General features: G+C 46.7%; 2 long non-coding RNA genes across 2 annotated transcripts in view; one reads left to right on the top strand and one right to left on the bottom strand.

Annotated features, from left to right (window-relative positions):
* LOC309655281 overlaps positions 1-26454 on the top strand; it is a 380610-nt gene that overhangs the window by 148754 nt on the left and 205402 nt on the right. The window lies entirely within an intron of this gene.
* LOC309655275 overlaps positions 1900-26454 on the bottom strand; it is a 44361-nt gene continuing 19806 nt past the window's right edge. Inside the window, exons 2-4 of the long non-coding RNA XR_014260742.1 lie at positions 17840-17923; positions 11213-17183; positions 1900-10283 (exon numbers count right to left, since the gene is read on the bottom strand). This is a non-coding gene — a long non-coding RNA (uncharacterized lncRNA). The remainder of the gene's footprint in view (positions 10284-11212; positions 17184-17839; positions 17924-26454) is intronic.

Consider the following 26454-nt stretch of genomic DNA (forward strand, 5'->3'; position numbering starts at 1 on the left):
GTGGTGTACGCCTGGTGGACGGCAGGGTTGCGGGCTGCCTCTAGGAGCGTGCCCCACTCTGGTCTCTGAGCGGTGGCTCCGAGACCCATCTGCTACTCCCTGCTCCCTGCGGGGCAGGTGCACCAGGGCAGGTCCATGCTGGGTGCTGGGGGGTGGTTAGGATGGAGGAACGCCCACAACCAGACTCCCCCAGAGCTGCGGTCTAAGATGCATTCCCCCAACCTCCCTCCTGCTTCCCTCACCTGCGGTCAGACCTGCCCCCAGGGCAGCTCTGCCAGCCCCCCAACCCCAGCTCCTTCCTCCTTCCCCTTCACAGTCGTTGTCCCTGATGAATCTCTTCGTGGCTAACCCTGTCTCACCACATGCTTTTAGGAGGTCCCCAACAAAACACATACATAGGCAGATTTTTTAATGTAACCTGAGAATGAAGGTGATACATTTATTATAACTATATGGTTCTGTTTATATCTAACATCTATTTGGGGTTGCCTACCTATCATTTACAATGATCTATTCATGGCGATTTTTCTTTTTTTCTGCTTTTCTACCTTTTTATGGATTGATGAAATATTCTTCATTTTCCTTTTTAATTCACACTGATTTGGAAGTTACACAATCTAATTCTTCGCTTTTTTTTGGCCAGGAGCAACTGGACCTAGTCAGTGAGAAGTGGCAAATGGTCTAGACTTTTTGGTAAGACATTTGCATGTCAGAGGATGGGAAATAAATCCAACAAAAATCCAGCAGCCTTGTACTTCAGTAAAATTTCTAGAGGCCCAGCGGCGTGGGGGCATGTCGAGATATCCCTTCTAGAGTGAAGGATCTGCTGCTGCATTCAATCACATTTCAGTGGTTGAATGCTTTGAGTAGACATAGTACCTGCAGGTAGGTAATGACCACCATTTGGGCAGTGTTCATTATTTAAATAGGCTTGGACCAAAATAAGGTTTGGCACAGGTATTGAGAAAGATGAGAGATAACACACCTGCTCCCGGGATATGTTAGGTTTCTCTCCAAACTTCTTATGAATTAATTCTTTGGTACAATGCCATAGGTGACGGGGTTTAAAGAAAAATAGCCTGCTCAGGTCAGTTTAAGTGCCATGTCATAGTGAATTCAGCTGTCTGTAAACGGAGCCTCTGCTTTTGCTCAGCCGTATGTTTTTGGCTCACTCCTACTGCATTTATCTTTCTAATACTGCATTTTCCCTCCAGCTCTCTATTGCTGCCAGGATACTGACAGTGGCTCCCTCTCCCAGGCTCTCTGTACTCACTCAGGCATTAACAGACTGTACATGTCAGTTTCCAGTGAGAAGGCGGGAGCCGCCCGCTGCTGGACCTGACACGCGAGCAAGGACTGTGTCTGCAACCAGGCCCTGCTGATCTGAGAAACGAGGCCTTGGCTTTCCTCCTTTCAGACCTCGGGGCTGACGTTCTGTTCCCAGAAATCTGGGTTACAAAAACAACACAGTTTTTGCTTGATGTTCTTTTAAATGAAGCAGAGAAAACAGATGAATAAGTTATAGGATATTTCCTGAGACAGTCTACAAACCTGTGGTTATCCTGCCTCTTCCCCATTCTCCATGCTGACACACCCACACGCACCCTTACACACTCACACACACACCCTTACACATACACACATGCACCCACCCTATACACATACTCACTCTCTCATAATTCAGAGGAGGTTTTCTTTGCAAATGAGCTCCTAAATCATACAAATAACAAGTCAACTTGCCCCTCCATTCTTTGGAGAGCTTGAAATAGATCATTTGAAAGGTTCTTCTTTAAAATAAGAATATAAAATTGCAAATAAAAATTAAGTATACATACAAATATAATCAATTAATAACAAATATAAATATATAAATATAATAAATTAAAAATGAAAAAAGAATATAAAAAAACCCGGATCAAAATGGTCAAAAGACGGTAGACATTTCACAACAGAAGATCTATGAATGGCTAACAAACACATGGAACATGCTTGGCATCACTGGTTATCAGAGAAATGCAAATGAAACCCCTAAGGAGATACTGCTGTGCCCACTGAAACGGCTAAACATGAAAAGAATGGCAAATCCAAGTGCCGGTGAAGATGTGGAATAAATGGAACACCCACTCATTGATGGTGGAAACGCAAAATGGTGTGGCTATTTGGAAAGAGGTGAGGCAGAATATTGTAAAGATAAATATGCACTTACTTACTTATGACCCAGCAATCTCACTCCTACGTCTCCCCCCACGAGAAATGAAACATATGTCTACATAAAGCATTACTCCTAATAGCCACATACTGGAAGCGACCCAAATACCCTTGGGCTGATGAATGGATAAGCACACTGTAATATCCATCCTACCACAGAATACTGTTCGGCCACAGAAAGGAGCAATATAGTAATACACACCACAACATGGATGAAAAATCAAACGGAAAACACTACAGAGTGTATTGTTTCGTTCATACGAAACTCCATAAACAGCAAAGTGACAGTGACAGGAAGCAGGTCATTGCTGGTCTGGGTTGGGGGGTTGGGGGAGGGAATCAGCTGCAAAAGGAAACAGGAAACATTTGGAACAATGGGACTGTTCTAGATCTTGACTGTGGTGGTGGTTATACAGCTGTATTCAATTACCCAAATATATCCAATCACGCACTTAAAAAAGCATAGTTGAGATTAAACCATTCAGAGGTGTAACAATAGAATTCAAAAATATGCATAGAAGTCAGTTAGTCTTGGAATACTAGCGGTTTCCTGAGTAACATTTTCTATCTCTAGGTCAGTCTAATGCTTTATAATATCATTCACATTATATTTTGGTTTGGAGAAAACATTGACCTTTGACAGGAGCTATAAATGCACCAAATCTTAAATCATAAACCACTAAGGAAGAATATAAGCTATTGACAATTGTCCTATTGGGGAGCAGTACACTTATTCTAAAAAATCAGTCAAAATATTTTGGAGCTATTTTTTGAAACTGCTTTTAGGACTCTGAGTACATTCTTCTGTTTCTTCTCAAGAATAGAAAGTCTTTGTATTGGAAATTGAGTTTAGCTTTTGCAAATAATTAAAAGTTATTTGGAGTTTAGTCTATTGAATGAAGTGGGTACTGACTATTTTAAAAGAGTGACACTCATCTGGAGGCTCAGGCTCTGAGATGCTTGTGATCAACAGCCTCAGACTTTAGAGTTCCTCCTCATCTCCATGAGCTCCAGGTGTTCTCAAGACGCAGGCAGAGACAGGACGGCGTGCCCACACCTGTCCGTGGGATCTGTCTTTGCTTTGTTCATGGTGCACATATTTTCAGTGTGTACAAAGGAAGGACTGTTAGAGCAATGGTGAGTAACTGGATGTGGAAAGAAAACATCATTTAGGGGTTTTGAGGCTTTTGAAGATGGTGCCATTGATAAACGGGGAATTCTAGGGTGAGACTTGGGTTCTGGAGATTAATCTTGAGTCTGGCTGTAGTCACTTTAGTAAAGTTCAGTGGAAGAGTCAGGAAGGTGGTTAGAACCTGGACGTGATCTGGAATGAATTCAGTTCTGAAAATAGAGATTTGCCACATAGTAGTAAGAGCAGAATAAATCTTCAAGGGAAAAGGCCATACAAAAAGAAAGAGGGTGCACACCGGATTCTAGGGAGACCCAACATTGCTCAGCCGTCCTATTACCTGTCCTACCCAACAGCCCTAAAGTGGCAGCTGGAATTCGAAATAAAAACACTTTGATTTCATTTATATATTTTCTGGGAGAAAGGATGTTTATCTACCTAGGGACCACGTGAAAGTACAGTAAGAAAGATTGCCTTTGTTGGGTATTTGCCACACACCCCTTGCTAGACTACAGACCGACTGCCTCATGTGCAATGTTGTCTATAGACAGGACTACCCAACAGAGCTCTTACTATGGAGAAGCCCATGTCTGTGATCAGACACTAGACTCACACTTGGACCAAGTTAGTTTAAGACAGGAACCACAGGGATGCAAGCAGCCAAACCCGGAGTGTGGGAAATTCCACAGGACAAATGAGCCAGTTTCTTCAAATGACCTAGCAAACAGATGCCAGGAAAATAAGGTGGGAGGGTCATGGGAGTGTTACAGACTAAAAGAGATAAAGGAAACCCACCAACCAAATGCACAGTGTGGTCTGTCTTTGGATCATGGTATAAACAAACCAACAATAAAAGGACATTCATTTGAGACAATCAGTGAAAACTGAGCCCAGAATGGGCATTAGATATTAGTAAGGAATTACGGCCAAATTTATTGGGAGTGATAATGGAATTGCAGTTAAATACAAAAAATAAATAGTAAAGCATTTATGGACGAAATGATGTGCTGAGATTTGCTTTAACGTTTTATAGTTAAAAAATGGTAGAGATTGAGGAAATAAGAAAATTGTCATAAAGGGGTTAAGAGTGCATGGAAATTTACTACATTACTTTCCCTAATATATGTGTCTTTAAAATGGTCTATAATAATGTGTTCTTTAAAATGGCAAATAAATCAAATTACGTCTGTCTGGTAACCGTAGTTACCCTTACTCAGCTGGGATGTGGTGGGAACCATTGCTCCAGGAGAGTGGGGACCACGGGTGAGACCTTGGCATTGGACTGACAGGGGGTCTAATCCCAGCTCTTCCAGGACAAACTGCTGGGCCCGAATTGCATTTCTTAACATCTCTGAACTTCTCCCAGTACCTCAAACCACGCCCAGAACATGGCAGGCACTCTGTACTTGTTGAATGAATGTATGAAGGAATGAATGTATAGAGGGATGGCTGAAATAATAGATAAAAGCTTTCAGCAAAATACTGGCAATAGTAGTATTTTGTAAATATTCACTTAGAGCAAATTAACGACAAAGGTGTGGAGCTGGGCTGGCCCTCTACACTCAGGCCTCCGCCCTCACCGGCAAACCTTTATGTGAAAGCAGAGTCTGGGGTGAGTGAGAGATGAGGGGCAGGGTTTACCGCATATTCAACGAGACCTCCACGTGCCGATTACTGTTTAGACTGGGGAAATTGGGCCACATTTACATTAAGTGTATATTTTGAGCGTAAGGAAGGCCCTTCCCATTTGAAATTGACGGCAAGTGTCAGCGATTCTCTGCAGGTGTCTGCGATATTTAGCTCAGCGCCTGGCGTTTAGTTGTCACAAAATACTGAACAGACCTTATCTAATCCCTCTGATCGAAGATCCTCGGATTGCAGTTTGCTTCCAAGAAAGGTTCTCAAGGGGAGTGGGAGCTGCAAATCACTTGGGGGGCTTTTCAAAAGGCACCCCCATCATGACATACACACATGCATGCACACACACACATGCGGACACACACACACGAACACGGATGGCTGACCTGGTGAACCACAGTCGCTGAGAGACAGGCGCTCCACCCTCTGGAGCATCAGCCCGTGAGGAAGGTTGGAGGCACAGCTTGTAGGGACTCCAGCTGAGGAACTCCCACTTCTATGTCACAAAACCTTGCACTGCTTCAGTCCAGCCTTATGGCTCAAGAGCAAAGTCTGCAACACTTCTGAAGGCAGGCTGGATGTGTTAACGGTCTCTACGCCAATACTTAAACAAACACTGCTGCTCGGGGTGCTCAAACTGCTCAATGGTCCAGCGCTGAGGGCTCACGCTTGCTGGCTTCAGGAACACCATGACACCCACCCTGCCAGGTGCCCTGGCCTCCTGCTTTGGGTGTATGGGGAGAGCATCCACTTGGGGTTTATATGAGACCTAGGGGCACCCTGATGTGCCACCAGGAGGCATGGGGCACGATTCTACTCTTAAGGGTGGGAGTGGTAACTGGTAAGGTAGGCTGGGGTGTGTGTCCGGGATTCTAGAAGCTGCTGGGCATTTGAGCAAAGCTCGCCACCTCTGCCCTTCTGCCTGCATTTCCTTAGTATTTCCAGGTAGTGGCTTCTGCCCCCATTGCCATCTTCCTCGACACCAGCACCAGACCCTCTAAGACTCCACCTGGTCATTCCCTCACTTGCTCAGCCTGGCCTCTCCTGGTCCCGTCTCTGCTTACTCTATACCTCACTCAAGAAGTACCCTATTCCCTTCTTTCCTAATCCTTGACAGTTCAAAGTTAATGGCCCATAAAAGTTAGAGCTTCATACAACTCATTACCAAAAACAAACAATCCAACCAAAAAATGCGCAGAAGACTTGAATAAACTTTCTTCCGAAGAAGACATACAGATGGCTAACAGGCACATGAGAAGATATTCAACATCACTAATTATTAGAGAAATGCAAATCAAAACCACAACGAGGTATCACCTCACACCTGTCAGAATGGCCATCAACAAAAAGTCTACAAAGAAAACCCAAATGTTGGACAGGATGTGGAGAAAAGGAAACCCTCATACACTGTTTGTGGGAGTGTAAGTTGGTGCAGCCACTATGGAAAACAGTATGGAGGTTCCTTAAAAAAATAAAAATAGAGTTACCATATGATCTAGCAACCCTACTCCTGGGTTTACATCGGGAAAAAACAATACACTAATTTGAAAAGACACATGCACCCCAATGTTCATAGCAGCACTATTTACAATAGCAAAGACATGGAAGCAACCTAAGTGTCCATCAACAGATGAATGGATAAAGAAGATGTGGTGTATGTACAATGGAATATTACTCAGCCATAAAAAGAAATGAAATAATGCCATTTGCAGCCATTTGGATGGACCTACACATTATCATACTAAGCCAAGTAAGTCAGATGGAAAAAGATAAATATCATATGGTATCACTTATATGTGGAATCTAAAAACAATACAAATGAATGTATATGCAAAACAGAAACAGACTCACAGATATAGAAAACAAACCTATGGTTACCAAAGGCGAGGGGTGAAGGAGGGACAAATTAGGAGTATGGGATTAACAGATACAAATTACTATACATAAAATAGATAAGCAACAAGGATTTACTGTATAACACAGGGAATTATACCCAATATCTTGTAATAACCTATAATGGAATATAATCTGCAAAAAAACTGAATCACCACACTATACACCTGAAACTAACACATACTGTAAATAAACTATACTTCAATAGAAAAAGTCAGAGCTTAAATCTCCCATCAACAAGAGGAAAGGTTTCCCTTTCCCTAGAAGGCAGGCAGTCTGACCCCCTGAATTTTAGAAGAGGGAGGAAGAGCTGGGAGCCGTGGATGATGGAGTGTGGGAATGGGTGTGGGCTTTCCCTCTCAAATAGGTTGACAACTTGCACAAGGAACAGGAAGAAAGATCGTGGCATCCCTGGTACACTACTGATTGCACAGCACGCTGAACTGAGCTTTTACCATCAACCTTCCCCAACTCATGGAGAGGCAGCTGTACACATGGAAAGCTCTGGCTCTCGTGCAAATGAGGGGTAGAGAGGTAGCCAAAGGTGTTCAGGGGTGAGAGCATGACTATTTGAGGAGAGATTCCCTCATCTGGGTGCTGCCCTGATACCTCCGATGAGACTGTTTGCTGTCCCCCTGAATGATGCCAGACCACGTCCTAAAGAGGTTTCTGGAAGCCGTAAAGGGAACGGGTAACAGTGTGCTCTGTAGGGTCAGGCAGTCCTGGATTAAAATCCAGCTTCGTTGCCTTTCACATGTGTAACAACAGGTAAGTTATTTAACTTCTACAAACCTCATTTTCCTCATCTTAAAAATGGCATTAACAACAGTTATTTACTTTGTTCATAGTAATTGCTCCATATATGTTAAAGGAAGAAAAGGAGGGAAGGAGGGAAGGAGGAAGAAAAAAGAAAAGGGAATCAAAGTAAAGTCCACTACTGGCCTCCACGTGGGCCACACTTGGCAGGCAGTGAGCGCCTCCTGGTAAAATGCAACATGCAGAAGACACGTTCTCTCCAGCCTGTTATCGAAGAACATTTTGCGAGCAATCTTACAAGCATTCAGAGGGAAAGACTGGGCTCGATATTCCTTCCACTCTGTAGAGCAACAATGGAAACTGATGCTTATAAAGTGGGGAGACGGTAAACACTAAATATTGCTCATTAATCTAGAGAGAGTGGAATGTGTACCAACAAATGCTTTAGAAAGGCTATTCAGTGGCTCTCATTCACCTGCCTGATAACATAAGGACAAAAGGCAGCTGATTAGATGAGAAGGCATCCCATTTCAAACAGATAAAGGGAACATTGTATTGCTCACTCACCACATAATTATCTTGTACAAGTCTTCACTACAGGACACTATTGTGACAGATAGTTTCAACTAAGGATTAGGCATTTATAATAAGGAGAACGTTCATCTTTACAATGTTCAAAGGGAACTGTAAGCCTGATCAAGCTGTAGGCTGCCGCATGGAAGTTGGTAAGGAAACTGGAAGAAGTGGGGAACACTTCCCAGACAATCCAAAGCCTGAGACTCCCCCCCTACTGTCCCCCAAACACTCATAGCTTAACTTCTGATGTGCAAGAAAAAATGCTTTGCTTGTGTGTGTTTTATTTTTTCTGTCCTGGATTATTTCCATTATGCGAAAACATAGGATTATATTCAGATGCAATCTTTCCCTAAGATTTTTGGCTAAATTAATTAATTCACGTGAGAACTGACAGCAGATAGCACAGTAGGCATTAAACATGATCAAGCACCGTTGTATTGGTCACAGAATTGGATAATTTACTGTCCTAAGTACTTCGGTGGTAGTGAACGTTCCAGATTGATTGTTACTAAACTGCTATTTCTCCTTTTCTCATGTGGTATAGTCAGTAGAAATCGTATGCTTTCCTCTAAAACATCTGGATCTAGGTTTTATTAGGGATATGATGAACCATTAGCCTATACTGGCTGACAGTTGGAATAAACATTTTTTCCATGTAGTTTCCCTATAACAATGCCAAAGTGGTGAGAATTTTAATCGGACCAGTTGCTTGACATTATAAAAACCAGAGCAGTAATAGGCAAAATCCCAAATATTTGTTTTTGTAGAACTCAAATCTGTTATACTCAATTAATTTAGTTAAAGCCCTTTGTAAATGTAGCTATAACTTCACCAAGCCTGGTATTCCTAAATCTTTGCATAAGTGCCTTATGTCAAGCAATAAAGTACCTTATTCGGAAAGAGCTTATGTAGTTGTGAATGGGAAATTTAAATGTACATATACAAATGTATTTGTTACAACGTATAAATTTGCATGGTTCCTTCAAATCTAGTTTTAATATTGACCAAATGAAAATAGCATCTTTTTATCAGAAAGTTTATAATACCTTGCATTGCTATATGAACATTGTTTTCCCTGTTAAGTTGCATATAAACTAATTTCAAACAGTCACAGAAATAAACTGATTTTTAAAAAATTTAACACATTTTAAGTTGGCTCTATATCTTTAGGAATTGCGTTGGCTCTGTAAGTGAACGGTTTGCCATGGATATAAATATTCTTTTTGTTTTCACAGATTTCAGAGAGGGAAAAGAACGAGCAAGGACTGTATTTCTATACTGGTTCAATGAATATTTCTGAGTGGATTTAAAGCACTGCAGTCTACCAGCTTTTTGGGGAACCACAGCTAACTTGAAGGACACACACACACATGCACACACAATGCCTGACCCAGCGTGCTACCCTCTGAGACCAACAGGGGGGCATTCGTGGAGGTGAGAGGGCTACTACCCCTTTATCAGTCTCTCCCGGCACTGATTTCCAGTTGTCCTTCCAACTTGTCACTTCATTCTCAGGCTCATGCTTATCCTATTTGGGCAACTAATGTTGACTCAACTTCCAACCTTGAATCTTCTCCAGTTTTGCTTGGAAAGAAATGCAAATCCTACTAGACGAGGGACGCAGAGAGGAACCTCGTGAATAGGCCTAGCTGTTCCTCCAGCGCACCACCCTGAACTCAGACTCTTTGCCTATCACATCTTTCCATGACCCCCCACTCTTATCACACCCGGTATAAAAACTCTCAGGTTTAACCATTTCTTCAGGTCATCATTTCCTTATGAGTCACATAAAACTTATGTTAGACAAACATGTTTGCATTTCTCTTGTTAATCTGTCTTTTGTTGCTGGGGTCCCAGTCGAGAACTTAGAAGATATTTCTCCTCCCCTAAAATATGTTACCTAACCTTGGGTCTTTGCCTTCTCTTAACCTATTGCCTCGTCAAGATGGTGTGAACGATTGCTACCTCTCAAGGTTAATGTGAGGATGAGGTGAGATACTTCATGGGAGATACTGGCACAGTGCTGTCTCAGGCCAGAAAAGCAGGTTCTTGTGTCAATCTCTTCCACACGAGATTTCACCAGCTGACGTGTAAAAACAGACATTGGTAATTGGTAACATGTTTCAGATGAGCAAGTGAGTCCAAGACCACTAATTCTTACTGGGAGGAAAGCTTCCTCTACCACCTTGGGTCAATGACCGGGGGCCTTCGGATTCATGGACGACAGGCAGATTCACAGGAAACGTGCAAGCTTGACTGGCATGTGTCTGTGTACACCCGTGTGTGCTCCGTAATGGATAAAGGTCCACATACCAGCTTAAACAAAGGGAGAGCTTAGGACTTCAGTGGGAAAGTGTGGAGGGTTCTGGAGGGCCGCTGAATTCTCACTTCCAGGTGCTAAGTCAGCTTTCTTCCTAACAGGAAACTCCCCTGGAGGGGATGAATAGAAGTGTGTTTTCTGGAGTATCTGCTTAAATTTAGATGACATTTCTTTCTGTGGCTGCTGACTGTTCAGATGTTTTCAGTTCTAAGTCATTTTAATCCCTTCATCCTCAACATGAGCAGGCATCAGAGTCCCTGGAGGCATTCTCAGAACACTGAGTGCTGGCCCCAACCGCAGAGTTTCTGATTCAGTGGGTCTCGGGGCTATAAAACAGCATTTCCACACTTGGAGAATCACTGACCGGTGATAACCTTTGCCTGATGGACAGAGATATGGCCTCAGAAATTAATACTTAATCTCTGCAATGTCTTCAGCGGAGCTGCTGTCATGATGCATCAACTGCTGGAATGTGCTGGAAAGAGTCGGCTGAGCCGAGCGCCCTGGGCTCCTGGTGCCTGGTGTGGAAGGACCACAGACACTCCTGTGTGTGTGTGCACGTGTGCGCATGCGTTTGGGGTTGGGGATCTGAGGGCCGGACATGCTCCATCAACCGTGAGCTCCCGTTGACTGCCGACTGGGTGGTCAGAACAGAGCCCAGGCTGCCTGCCGCCCTCACGCCTGCCACTCACCCCGCAGGATGACAGCCCTGATGGTACACGAAGCCTTCTCAGCCCAACTCAACTGCAGCCCTGCTGTGGAGAACACCGACTATGACAAAGAAACAGGGAAAACAGTTGAAAAGGATGCTCTTCATAAAGAGAGTAGACGTAAGAGACACTGTCTGTCTAGAAACCCATCTGTGTGAGGTTGTGCTGATCCGAGATTCACGAAGGTGCCTGATGAAAACCTCAACTGGATTCACTGCACAGACCACCACCCAAGCACCCAAGTACACTGTGTACTTCCACGTAGAGTACTGGCCACCAAGATTCATAAATGATAAAGCAAATTCAGAAGTGCCACAAGGAAGGAAAGTACCAGAACCACAGAGGCAAGTTCACAGAGTTCTCCGATGGTGATCACTTTTCAGGACACATCACTGCACCAATTCCACCCCTGGCAGGGACGGGGTAAATGTGGAAGAGCTCTGAAATCGTGTTCAGAGGAATGAGAGCTCATCTTTGAAAAGAAGTTCTTTCTTTTCATTAAAAAATGTTCACACCAGTGGAAAGAGTTTATTCAAATACATTTCATTACGTCACCTCCAAAGCATCTCTGTCTGGCCAGCAAAGCCCTGTGAGCAGAAGCAGTTCAGTGTTGTAAACAAAGCGGTTTCCTGTTAGCGCCATTCAGAGCTGTGTGTGATCCAGACCCCTTGCGTGTTCAGGCCCATCCAGCAAGGGGAGGGGGCAGTGGAGGCGGGCGGAGGTGCTGGGCTGCTTTGTGGTGTGCCTCCCTCTCTTTATTTTTGGTTTGCTAGGTTCAGAGATATGAGGCAAAGAGACTCTTCTTACCCCTGACCCCCAATTACACCCTGAGGGAACTAAATTCCATCCACAGTGGATGCTAAGGTAGCAGGCCACTGCCCTGGGGACCAGATCCACTGATCCCCGGATCCCGTGCCTGCCCTTTGCCTCACAGGCTCCACACCTCTCAAGGAGCGAGCCCATGGGGTGACTGTCCTTGGGTTCATTTGAGTTAACAGTTACATCTCAGACAATTAAGTAACATCTCCTTCCAAACCCCAACCAAAAAAGTCACATTCACAACAAAAATTGTAAGAAACTGGGCTTTGGTATCCACTCGCTAAGAGTCTACGTTTGTCCTTCAAAAATAACACCTAAGGGCTTCCCTGGTGGCGCAGTGGTTGAGAGTCTGCCTGCCAATGCAGGGGACACGGGTTCGAGCCCTGGTCTGGGAAGATCCCACGTGCCGCGGAGCAGCTGGGCCCGTGAGCCACAGTTACTGAGCCTGCGCGTCTGGAGCCTGTGCTCCGCAAGGAGAGGCCGCAATAGTGAGAGGCCTGAGCACCGCGATGAAGAGTGGTCCCCGCTTGCCACAACTAGAGAAAGCCCTCGCACAGAAACGAAGACCCAACACAGCCATAAATAAACAAACAAACAAACAAACAACAACAAAATAACACCTAAGAAATATCAGTTTTGAAAGAGATTCTATACTGTCTCTTGGGGAAAAGTTTAGATTAGCAAATGAAAATCCATTTGTCATCCTTCAGTTTAGTTGGAGTACACATATTTGGGGGACGGGGCGGGGGTGGCTTGTAAACGTGGGCCTTATCCCCTCGTTCTGTAATCTCAGGCCCACGCAATGATACGTCTTCTTCCTCAGCCTTTGTAACCTTGGAATCCTAAACTTTTTCTCCTCTTTACCTCACAAATCCTGCCTCAAGCTCAACTGGGGTGTCCTAGATCTGGAAGGCTGAAAGAGAAAACTGTTTGGCGTTATTATTCTGTCATCCAAATAGAGACTATAACATATGAGTACACAACTCCTGAGCGAGTCTCATAAACGACACACGATTATCCAAAGGAGAGTGGCCTCTGAGTGTGGGCTGAGTAGGGTGTCCCTCTGGAATGAGACTCTGGATCCTCCCGGTCCCCACTCTTGTGAGAGAACCCCCAGGGAAGAGTGACCGTACAGGGTGGGTGAGCCCTTCACTAATCGTGGAAAGAAACTAGGCAGGAATCCCTTATAGAGTATGCTATGTTCCACAGGGGTTTCCTTGGCTATGATTCTTTATGACACATAATAATGGGGTGACGATGATGGGAGTTTAAAAAGAAACATCTGTGAGATGTGAGAAAAGTACTCAGATGAGCTGAACCATAAAAAAGGAGGCAGCAGCGCGTCCCCAGGAGCAGGATTAAGCTGTTCTTCAGGATCAGTTCTGAGTAGTGCCCTTGGGGAGGTCATGTAGCTTATCAATGCCTCAGGTTAGCATATAAAGAAACTCACCTCTCAGAGCTATGATAAAGCTAAATAATTTAGCTTCTGTAAAGCCCTCGAAAATGAAAGGAACCATAGAAATGCAAATTATTATTTTATTAGGAGACACCAACAATAGAAGGGAAAGTAAAATTTTCCCTTTGATGGAAATCCAGATCAGTTGACCCAGAGCTCTGTGCTTCTAGCCAGGGACCAGGACATCTGACTGCCCAGATAACCGCTCACCCTCCCACTTGGTCTCATCTGTTCTACCTAAGAATTGTCCTTGGTAGTTTCTCTTTGGGGTTACCCCTCCTTTCAGTCTCACATTCCTCAGCAAATTGAACAAAATAAGTCGCCATAAATCCCCAAAGAGAAGCAATGCATCTTCATTACAATAATTATGCTTTATGAGCAGACTTGTTCACAAAAAGAAATAGGCATCAAAATTTTAATTTAAGTTCAAAAGGCAGTAAATTGCTTGTGGCAGTAACTTTAGCTGAAGCCCAGTTGTTAGGAAGGGATCTTGTCTTTTAACCTAGGACAACTTTTTCAGCAGGCTGACCTCCCTGGCAAACAAGATCAGAGCCCCACAATGCAGTTCCCCCAACCAGGAAGCAGGTCCTTCAAATCGGCTGCAGGTCCACAGGCTCTGGTCAGCCAGTTACCAAATTAGGGAGAAAACCTAAATGCTTTTCCACCTTAGAATGTGACCAAGTGGGAAGGGATTTCACAACTTCTGCAGCTCGTAATTCTCACCTCTATCAATGATCACATTTTCTTTAAATTTGGATGATGGCTCGACAAAGAATCTTTATGATATTTCCTATACTAGGTAGTCTAGGGGGAAATTTTTACTTTTTTAAAATTGGATTTTCTGGATTATTTTTATTTATTTGGACAATAGGACAAATGTTTATTTTAGGACTATTTGGGAAAACATATATGTGGCTCCATATATATAAGAATCCCAGGGAAAAAAAAGATGAAGGTAACCTTGACAAGCATACTGAATAATACAAATTGTCTTAGTCTATTAAGGCTACTACAAAACAGGGCCACAGACTGACTGGCTTATAGACAATAGGAATTTCTCTCTCACAGCTCTGGAGGAGGGAAGTCCGAGACCCCGGGACCACACAGTCGGCTCTGGTGAGAGCCCTCCTCTGGGTTGCAGATGGTCACCTTGTCCTATGTCCTCTGTGTCCTCACATGCTGAAGAGCTCTTTGGGGTCCCCTTTATAAGGACACTAATCCCATCACGGGGGCTCCACCCTCATGACCTCATCACCTCCCAAACACCAACCTCCTGATAACCTCACATTGGGGTTTAGATATCCATATATGAATTCTGGGCCGGGTGGGGGGCACACAGACATTTGGTCCATTACACAAATGCTATGACCCTGTGTAAATACTTGTTATTTTGTGACATATATACTACTATGTATAAAATAGAGAACCTACTGTATAGCTCAGGGAACTCTACTCAATACTCTGTGGTGACCTAAATGAGAAGGAAATCCGAAAAAGAGGGGATATATGTATACATATAGCTGATTCACTTTGCTGTACAGCAGAAACTAACACAACATTGTAAAGCACCTATACTCCAATAAAAATTAATTTAAAAAAAGTAAGAATCTGCTTGTTCCTAGTCTTGGGAAGCAGAGTGGAATCCGGGCTGTCACTCTCGTGGGCAGGGGCTGAGCCGATGACAGAGGCAGCCCAGCCTCAGTTTCCTCACTGCCAGACCTACAGGGTGTCCTGTGTGAAATGCACAGCGCCATACGTGGCGCCAAGTGGACAGCTGATAAACGTTACTGCCCTCGCTTTTCTATCAGCACGAGAGAAGTAAAAATGCAGACATTGTTAAATAGCCTGTGAATTATTTTATGAGGGAGATTTTGAAATTGAATGCCTCACATTTATCAGAGCCTATATCAGTCTGTGGCACCCGAGGACATTTATTCCAGGCGTTTCTGAAGGTGGAAGTTTATGATCATCCAGAGGAATGTTATTAAGGTAATTGCCAGATATGGTATTTCATTAGGAAAGCTAGTTATTACATTCATGCTGTTTATAATATGGGTGATAAAAGCCAGAGAGCCAAGGAATTAGAGTTCCGCTCTTTGCTTATTGCTTGTAATATTAAAAATTTCTTTTACCTGGGTACCTTCTACCTAAAGGACACAAATATACCTAAAACTACCTTATGTCTGTATAGTTCTTACCTTACGGTTTTTCAAAGCTTATAATTTAATTTAATTTTACCCTAACAACACCATTGTGATTTGAAGGGGGAGTTTTATTCTTCTCTTGTTTGGGATGAGGAAAGGTGAATTCAGGAAGGTTAAATGATTTTCAAGAACTGCTGGGCAAGTTGGGGGCACAGCTGGACCCAAATCTATACCACCTCACTCCACTGCTGGTATACTCTTCATTCTTTCAGGGATCCTGATTTAGAAAGCTGGCATGATGAGGAAGATGCATTTTACCCATGGGAAACTGCTAACTTCCACTGTGACTGCTTCTCTAAACAGAATTTAGAACAGAATTGACATTTATGGGTTTACTGTAATGGATATTTGTATGTCTATGTACACATATATACATGGGCATTTTAACCCCTGCTTCTTGCTAAAATGGTTTTGAAATACAACATAATTAAACTGAGGACAATAAAGCTGTTATGATAAGACAGATATAGGATATAACCTTGATTCTTGTTTAAAATAGACTGAATTATTAAGAAGGGCGTCTGGGCTAGCAGGTCTGTGATCCAAGGATGATGATAAATTCTGTGTTTTAAGTTAGCGACATTGCTTGAGCTTGTGGGAGCTTGCAGTTGGGGACCCAAAACAATGAGCTTTGATCATGTGTGTGGTTAAATAGACCATCTTATGACATTACATTATGGTTGAATTTCTAAGTCGTTTGTGTTTTGGATCCTATGAAATGTGACCAACTTCTTGAGCACTGTGTCAAATGTTTTCCATACATTATGTCATTTATTTTCATTTTCATTGGCACCTTATGATATAGGAATAATCATTATTTTACTGACCAACATACCAAAGCTTCAACAGATCAATAACTTGCCAAGGATCAGAGCAGGTAATTCAGAGCTGGAATTCTAATCCAGATCTTTCTGTATCCAAAGCCCTCTTCCCTCCTAAAAACACCCTCTTTGTCATCGGCTAGAAAGTAGGACCTTTTGAGATGTGCACTGCAGGGGGGGAAAGACTTTCCCTCTACCCTCTGAGGTTCCATGGCTCAGTCTATGAAACAAACTGACAACAGGCAGATTAACAGGAGAAAAGGTATATACATTTATCAAATTTTAATATTATGTGCATGAGGGCTTTACAGGACAAAAGGTGACTGCCCAAAGGGGCAGTGAGATTTGAGAGCTTGTCTACAGCCTCAGTAGGGGGAGGAGAAGGGGTGCAGGCCTCTCCGGGGAGAGAACATGGTTTCCAGGGAAGATGAGTGGCCCTTAGAGGACGGATAGGAGGGTGGCAGTTGGTGACAGGGTCTGTCTGGGGGTGAGATCCACTTCTAGGCTCCTCTCCTGTGACAAGAGTCAGTCTTCCTGGTGGTGAACCTCCTGGGGAGGGGACCTGTGACCCCTGAGTTCCTTGGAGGCTCTGTGTTCAGGCAGATGAGGGGGTTCAGAGGAAGCTCCCCCCGCATCTGCTGTTTCTCATGTGCCTTCGGGTAAATACAGAGAGCATGACTCCTGGGTCGTAGAGTAGGATTTGTAGTTTGCAGTTTGGGTAGAAACCACCAAACTGTCTCCCAAAGTGGCTGTACCTTTTTGCATCCCACCAGCAAGGAATGAAGTTTCAACTGTCCTAAAAGTCCTCTGTGCTCTGTCTATTCATCCTTCCCTCCCCGCTACCTCTTGACAACCACTGATCTTTTTACCGTCTCCATAGCTTTACCTTTTCCAGAATGTTCTAGAGTTGGAATAATGCACACGTGTGTGTGTGTGTGTCTGTGACTCTGTGTGTATTTATCCATGTGTGAGTATGTGCCTGTGTAGCTCCATTTACTTGTTGCAATCACTGAGGACGCAGGAGGCTTGGATGGTCATGGAACTCGCCACAGGCTGTGTGCGCTGGCAGAACCAGGATGTGAAGCCAGCTGGTCACCCACACTCGTACTGGACGGAAAAATGACCCAGATGCCACTCATTCTTTTTTCCCAGTTTGAGCAAGAGGCATTGACACCCCTAACTAATCAATCAGTGTGGCCCTCTTTCCATATATTTTGGTAATATCACCAGTTAATAATAAATGAAAAGACACTTTTTTTCTATTATTGCAATCCACCTCTGTGCCCTATTTAGGAGGCAGCAGTTTTACCTTAGTGATGAAGAATCGCATGCTGGTAAAGGCGATGCCCACAGCGCCAGACTCCTCCAGGGCCGCCTCCTGAGCCTCCTGCATCTAAAGGAAGAACACGATCCATTCAGGGCCCCGCTCACAGGGAGTAGGCTTCGGCTTTGGTTAACTCTCCGCCTGGAATCCAGGACCACAGGGCGCCAGCTCAGCACAGATGGCCTCTGGGACACAGAGGGGCTTGCACGGGGGCCAGTTGAGCTGGGCTGGTCCTGATCCCCTGCCCTCCCCTGCCCCACCAAATGCCCAGCCCAAAACGAGGACGAGGAGCTGACCAGCCACCCCGACGCCACCTGGGAGATTCGCTGATGCGGCGACACTATGATGCCTCGCAGCCTGGACCCTGAGGGCGACTCCACCTCCTCCCCAGCCCCAGGCTCCCCTAGACTCCCTGTCACCCAGAAGGCTGAGTCCCCAGAGGCTCCGCCTCAGTGAGTTGAGCTGCTGTCCCAGAACCACAGACTTGTGTTGGCGGGGGTTGTTTATAAACAGCAGACATTGATTCCTCTCGGTTCTGGAGGCTGGACGTCCAGGATCAAGACAGGCAGATTCTGTCCTCACCTGGAGGAAGGGGTGACGGGACTCTCTAATCCCATCGTGAGGGTCCACCCTCATGACCTCATCACCTCCCAGAGGACTCACTTCCTCACTCCATCACCTGGGGAGATGGGATTTCAATATAGGGAATTTGGGGGGACACAAAAACATCTAGTCAATAGCACTTGGGGAGTACCTGGCTCTCCATGGGAGGAAGGGGGGTCTAAACCACCCCACTATCTTCCTGTGGGGAGCATGTTCCAGCCCAGAGTGGGCCTTTCCAGGGTGAAAGTGCTTCAGGGAAATGCCTGGGTGACTCGGGGCCAGGGTGAAGAACTGGGGTGCAGGCGTGTGGGGCCTGAGAGACACCCAGAGACTCCCCAGCCCCATCACCACAGCCCCCCACCTCGGGGTCCCCTGGGGGGTCCACCTGCAGGGAACAATGGGTGAGGATGGCAAGACAGCACTCACACCACGCAGGCCTGTGGCAGACACTACAGTTTACAAGTTCAGACTAGCTCTCCCATTTCATTGAGGAGAACACATGAGGACGGAACCATGCTCCTTATTCCTCAGAAGAAAAACAAAACCAAGCAGACTCAGGGGCAGAAAGTGTAAAGGACCTGCTTAGAATCACAAAGTTGGTGTAACATAATCATAATGCCAGATGGGCTCTGGCTGTGTATATGCGTGTGTGTGTGTGTGTGTGTGTGTCTGTGTGTCTGTGTGTGTGTGTGTGTGTTTGTCCTCCCGAAGGGCTCTTCCCTCCCCCAACCCCGACCTCTCCACTCCAGGCAACATCCACCTCTTTCCTTAAACTCCGAACCATGCGATCATTCCCTAACTAAAGATGCTCCTTGCATGAATCTCTGAATTGCTGGTGTGACTGTATGTGCAGATTTACATAATCAGCAAAATTACAATCTTTGGGAAGTCACAGACCAAGTCAAGGTGGTAAGCACCTTCTAAGCATTTAATAAATCAGTAATTGATTGTTCCTCAGTATGAAGTATGAAAAGCAACTGAATGCACCTTAAAGGAGATGAGGGTTCACTATCTTCACATCTCTGCCGTTTATGGGGATATCTCTTTATAAAAACTATAACCTTTTTTCTTTTAGTGAAAAAAGCAATACCTCTCAACAATAAGAAGATTAAAAATGGGCCAAAGATCTTAACAGACGCCTCACCAGAGAAGATATACAGATGTATACAGATGGCAACCAAGCATATGAAAAGATGCTCCACACTATATGTCTGCAGGGAAATACAAATTAAAACAGCAAGATACCACTACACTCCTATTAGAATGACACCGACAACACCAAATGCTGGTGAGGATGTGGAGCAACGAACACAGGCACAGACACCTCAGAAGGTGACGGTATTTGGTGATAGGGTCGATAGGGTCTTTACAGAGGAGACTAAGGTAAAATGAGGTCATGTAGGTGCGGCCCTAATCCCATAGGACTGGTGTCCTTATAAGAAGAGGAGATGCAGACACAGACACACACACAGGGACAACCATGTGAGGACACAGGGAGAAGACGGTGTCTACACCGCAAGGAGAGAGGCCTCAGGAGGAACCAGCCCTTGCTGGTGATGCCTTGATCACGGACTTCAGCCTCCAGGTCTGGGGGAGAATATATGTCTGTCGTTTAAGCCACCATTTGTGGTGTCTGTTACGCAGCTTGACTTGACTAACACCCCTGGATGGCACAAAGCTTGGGAGGTCTAGCGTAACCAGCAGGTGAGAAGTCCCACCAGGCAGGCTGGGTCCCCAGCTCCTTAGGGAAACAGACTGGCAGCCACAGCCTCCATGCCTCCCCTTCGATCACAGCGTGGACACCCCACCAGAGTGGGGTCAGGACCAGCTTCTTGCAGAGCTGTCTGTGTGGCAGCAGGAAGCCAACCCTTCCTGTAGAGGAAACATGAGAAGCAGCCAAAGTGGCCAAGTCTAATGACGCTCTGCTCGATTCCTTCTCCCTCCATGGTGTGCCTTTCACTGCCTGGGCACTTGCAGCAGGAGACCACCATCCTCTGACCTGTGTTCGCTCCACACTGTTGAGGGTCAGTCACCAGGCCATCCGGGGAGATAAGCATTAGGCCCAACTGTGTGAAGGAAGGGGAAAGTAACTGCCGCCATCACCTGAGCAGGAGCGGTGCGTGGTGCGTTGCGAACCCCATGTCCACGCACATCTGATACGGAGCAGGGAGGGGAGAGGAGGAAGAGGGAGGGGAGAGGAGGAAGTGGGAGGGTTGGGACACGACGTCTCCAGCCAGCAGGGAGGACGGCTCCGGAAGTGCTGGTCCAGTCTCAGCCGAGATGTCCCCATCATGGTGCCCTGGGGCCCAGCTATGGTGCATTGTCTGCTCTGCCAGGGCCCGGGGGCGCCTAATGGACACATTGCAAACCCTGAGTGCGATTTCGTGCTTCCAAAATGAGGAATGGCTTAGATCAGGGTCTTTCAGACGGCATTCCAAGAAGTGCCAGGTTTCCTTGGGGGTGTCTGGGGAGAGCAGGGGGTGCCCAGAGAGTGCGGTCAGCTCGGGTGGCCATAACAAGGCTCCCCTGACTGAGGGTTTCACCACCAGTCCTGGAGGCTGGAAATCCGAGGTCCGGGGGTCAGCAGGGCTGCTTTCCTCTGAGGCCTCTCTTGGGTGTGTAGACGCCGTCTTCTCCCTGCATCCTCACGTGGTCATCCCTCTGCGTGTGTCTGTATCCTGATCTCCTCTTATAAGGGCACCAGCCCTACGGGATCAGGGCCCATCCTAGTGGCCTCATTAATCACCTCCTTAAATCCAGTCACATTCTGAGCTAGTAGGGGTTAGACTTCAGCTGATGAGTATGGGGAGGACACAAATTCAGCCTCAAACATCCCCTTTTGTATCCTTCTCTTTAAAAAGAACCTCTGGGGACTTCCCTGGTGGCACAGTGGTTAAGAATCCGCCTGCCAATGCAGGGGACACTGTGCGATCCCTGGTCCAGGAAGATCCCACATGCCGCAGAGCAACTAAGCCTGTGCGCCGCAACTACTGAGCCTGCGTGCTGCAACTACTGAAGCCCACTCGCCTAGAGCCCGTGCTCTGCAACAAGAGAAGCCACTGCAGTGAGAAGCCCGTGCACCGCAACGAAGAGTAGCCCCCGTTTGCTGCAACCAGAGAAAGCTGGTACACAGCAACAAAGACCCAACGCAGCCAAAAATAAATGAATTCATAAATAAATTTTAAAAAAGTAAAAAGAAGCTCTGTGGTCATCTGTGTTCACAGGCTGAGGTTTGGGGTTAAACTCTGTCTGTGAGAAAGGCTTGGCTCAGCACCAGCCTGTGAAGCAGCGAGATGAATGGACTCTGCTTCTCCTGCGGGCCTTCAGCAAATGCTCCTCACCTTCCTCCACCCTCTGCCCCCTTCTCCTGAGACTCAGGAGGACGGAGGTCTGGGACAGGACATGTGGCATCTCCAGTAACCGCAGGGAACCTGCCCTTGGGTGGTTGGCTGGGGCCCCACCGGGAAATCCCGAGGCATCAGCCACACATGCCCACACAGACCTCTCCCAGCCTTGAACTCCGGGTGGTAGGAGACGGAGGCGATTTCCACTTTTTGTCTAATTCAGCCAGAGAATGAGGCTGTCTTTCCCTGATGTCAGTTTTGGCTTTTTGTAGCTATGACGGGACAGCTTCCTACACTCCTGAACATCCTAATTCAGGAGAAGCGTGCATTTCAGAAGGCCAAGTTCACCCTCCAATTTGCTGGGTGCTGGGGGCCACGTGGGCTCTGCTTCTGGAAGGTTCTGAGCCACAGTGGGAGTAGGACTCAGTCACGGGAGTTGGGGGGCTCCCCTTAAAGGGGCCATGGAGGACTTGTGTCATCACCCTCAACAAGCTGCATCCCCTACCCAAACGACCTGCCGACAGGGGGCTGAGCTGGACAGCTGTGGCTGCAGGGCCCCCGGCAGGCCCTTATCAACCACCTCCGGGTTTTACCGAACAACAAAAAGAGGGGGAGGAGCCTCAGTCTCTCTCATCATCTAAGCCCAGAGGCCAGGGCTTCCCTCCCGGCACACGGGGAGCTTCTCCCGGCTGGACACACGGACAGGGAGGACCAGAAGGCGACAGGAAACGAGGCCCACGTCCAGTCCACACGGCCTTGGGGACACTGCAAAATAAACAGAAATGCTATCACGGCCACTCGCACGTTCTGCGTCTGTCCCACTGTCACCCTGCCTGGCCCCTCTCCCTTTCCCGGGTTCCCTGAGGGTGTGGCGCTGCTGGGACCCTTGACGCCTGGCAGCTGGGATGGCTTCCTGCTGGCCTCACCCAATCCATGTGGGCCCCGCGCCCCGGACAGGTGCATGGCCAACAGCACGTGCAGGGCCGCAGACTCTGCCTCCGAGGCCAGGGGACACCAGCACCACCCTGGCACCCGATCCCCCTAGTAGTGGGGACTTCTCTAGTCCTACCGGGAAATTTCTTCCTAATCCCCTACTAGCCAAGACACTATTGGGGGTCTTATTTTAGAATCTGTTCTGTTTGAATTTGAGCCGTGACCCCCCTAGGACTACAAGCAAAGACTCCTGAAGGGACAGACAGGCCCTTACAGGCCCATCTCAGGAAGATCCCCTCCGCGTCTGTAAGAACTGATTATCATTCAGTTAATATCTCTTCATACAATTATTGTCTCTTCTAGTTTAATTTTCTTTCTTATACTCTTTGCAGGAGGGACTAATCGTATTTTCCTTTAAAAATACGGTGTGTGAAGCACAGCCTTGTGCAGAGTCCCCGTGTGGAACAGAGACCGACCAGGCTCCCCGATCCAGGACACTGAACGTGGCCCTGTGGGGAGGTGGGCCCTGCGTGAGGAGAACAGATGGACTGGACAGAGATTCTGAAGGTGGAGCCACAAAGGCTTTGTCACACGGAGAGAGAAGGACAAAATATGAGTGAGGAAGGACTCCTACATTTGTGGCTTGAGCCTGTGGGGCTGTGGGGTGAATTCTGTCATCCTAAGGTCACATTTTGCATGTTTTCAGCTCAGTTTCTCACCGTGCCCTACTGTTTGTCACTTGGAAATGGAAGGCAGAAGCAGCAATGCCATGGTGAGAGGTTATTATTGCCTTTTTGGAGAAGTTCTGAAATACAAAAACTGAAATGACAAGCGAAGTATCCCCCCTTCTCCACCCTGTGGATTTCTATTTCACACACAACAGATTTTCTAACTTCGTATATGTCAATTCTGAGTAGCTGGGCAAAGACACTGCTGGCCAAGGAGTCTCATCTGAAATCCTGGTTGTTCTTATGGCCTTAAGTGGTAACCAAGTCGATAAGCTACTTTTCCAGCAGCTCATAAAGCAGCTGAATATTCCAGGGGTGTTGAGTTGAAACCCTTGGCAAGATGAGACTCAAGATGAGACTGATGGTTGGGCAGGAGGGCAACAGGTTTCATTATCTGGAAGCCTTCCCTCCTGCTGCACAGAGGCTAAAAACCTAGTGATGTACTGCAGCAGTATTTATACTGCAGGAACACCATACCAGGCAAGCAAAACTTACGGTGGGTCAGAAAGACCAGCAAATAAATTAAAAGTTAAATTGGGTTTTCATTGAAATTTAGAAAAAGCTTTTACAATGTGCTTTTTCTGCCTTGCTTTTTATTTTTTTAAATACTGAACAGTGTTTTCAAAATGATGCCAAATTAAAAAACAAAAAAAACCCTGGTACTATCATTATTCTATTTTGCTTTGTCTACTTTTGGCATTTTTCAAGAATGTATCTAAACAGCTCCTATTTGAGGCCTGAGTCGTATCTTGTTAAAATGCAGATCTCGGTCCAGCAGGTCTGGAAGGGGGGTTGGGTCTGCATTTCTAACCAGCTTACAGGAGGTGCCCTGCTGCTGGTCCTCAGGCAACACTCAGGGCAGCAAAGAGGGGGACCGTGGGCTCTGGGTAAGGACACACATCCAGGCAGCGAGAGACAGCAGATACAATACAGTTGTCACTGCCCCCGGGGAGCCCATGGAGTGGGAGGGCCCGTCAGAGCGGTCCCCTGTCTCCAGTGCAGGTTGGGTGGGCTCCCCGGAGGGCAGTCCCCTGGCTGAGCACGGCAGCTGCAGGTGGGTGCCTGGGTCCTGAGTGCGCTCCACACACCACTGGGTGAGGGCCTGGGGCGGAGGTCCACTGGGTGTCCAGTACCCGCTCACCCACAGCAGCAGGAGTAGGAGCCCTTCAGGGGGCGCTCCACGGGGATGACTCTTCAAGGACGTTGGAGTTACCAAGTTCTGTGCCCAAAGCTTAGCCCTTCACTTGACTGCTGTGCGGCTTTGTACTAATCCCCAACTCTCGGAATCTCATTTCCTCACTGTAAATAAAATTCAGTATCATAACAACTCCTGCCTCTTGGTCATGGGAAGACTGAAGTAAGATCTAGTCCCGGAAGTCAGTGATGAGGTTTCCTTTTCTGCCTTTCCCTTCCTGATCTCAGAGAGAAAGGGATCAGGAGGTCAAGAGGGAGATGCCGGCCAGGCCGAGGAAAGTGTGTGGCGCCCGCACGTGTGCTGGGACAGGGTGGCCCCACTGCCCAGGGCACACGGGCGGCATCGGGCTCTGGGATTGGGTTCTGCCCTGGGATCCGGAACCCTTAATCCCCGCGATTAGGGAACACCAGCCCCTCCTTGATGGGATCAGGACCCTTCAGCACTGAGCTTGGCCCTGTTCTATCCCACCAGCCATGCCCTCAGGGTCGGGGTGGGGGGCAGAGCCCCGCTCGCTCCTGGCGCTTTGCCCAGGGAGGCCTGGGAGCCAGAGGAGGACTCTCCTCCCCGGGCACGACGCCCATGGGCCAGCGCCCGGGTCCAGGCTGTGGCGGAGCAGCACCCATGGCCTCAAACACTTAACGAGCCACCTCTTCTCTCTCTTCCTGCTCAGCTTTCTGCCAGGAAGCTTTTGAGCAGGAATTATTTACACTGAAAAGTAAGAAAAGGAATGACTTGGTCCTTAGTCCCAGAACAAATGAGTCTATTTTCGTGTTTGTTTTTTTCCTCCTTTGAATTTGAAAGTAAATCGGTCGCCAGCTACTATTTCAGTGTAAAAAGGGTCATTATTATCCAACTGTTGCATTAATACAATTCTTGAAAATTGATGAAAGGATGGTTAGGATAAGTGTTTTGTACTGAAAAAGCATTAATTTTAGTTGAGATGGAATTTTAAGTTTTAGAGAAGAGGGAAAACAGAGCTGGATGATGCCACAATGAGAATGCAAATACAGCTCTAAGCCAGCAGGACTAGACGACACAGGCCTGGCCCTCGGACAGTGAGCCAGCGTCTCCACATGCAGGGCTGCCAGATTCCACCAGGACAGTGTTGATGAGCTCTCTGTGGAGGCTTTGTTCCTGCTGGGACCGCCCTTGCTGGTCACGTGTCCTAACGTCCCTGAAAAAGCAGGGTGTACAGACCCACGCAGCAACGCTGTCCATGTTCACACTGATGTCCCAGGAGACAGCCACCGGCTTCCAAACCTGCTCCAGATCCTTCCTGATCCCATTTGAAATACAACCCAGAGATAAATGGACTCGCCTAAGAAGTATGGTTTTTATGTTCCCTACCAACAGCACCGCCCTTGTTTTGTATTTGAAACATTTCCTGAGGTCACAGCTACATTTCAGAATTCACTGTATCTGAATTATTTAGAGTGATTCTAGACTGTTGACCCCAGGGTCTAATGTAACTTGATATTTTTAGAAAATGAACAGCATGGTACCAGCAACTCCTACTTTTATTGATGGTCTGAGAATCAGTCAAGTAGTTCAGTCGAAGTCTGCGCAAGGAGAGCTCATGATGTGGCTCTTAGAGAGGGAACCACAGGCCAAACACTTAAGCAGATCCCTAAGAGATGGACTCAGCCCCCTCCATGGGGGGACATGACACGTGTCTGCACACACAGAGAGACATGGCGAATGAAATAACTCAGGGAGTGGCCAGGGCTTTGCGAGTGGCACAGGTCGTAAGCTCTCAGAGGTTCAGAGGAGAGATGGACGGAGGGCTCTGAGACCAGA

Source organism: Balaenoptera physalus (genome assembly GCF_965194825.1).
Source record: "Balaenoptera physalus genome assembly, chromosome: 2".
NCBI classification, from domain to species: Eukaryota; Metazoa; Chordata; class Mammalia; order Artiodactyla; family Balaenopteridae; genus Balaenoptera; species Balaenoptera physalus.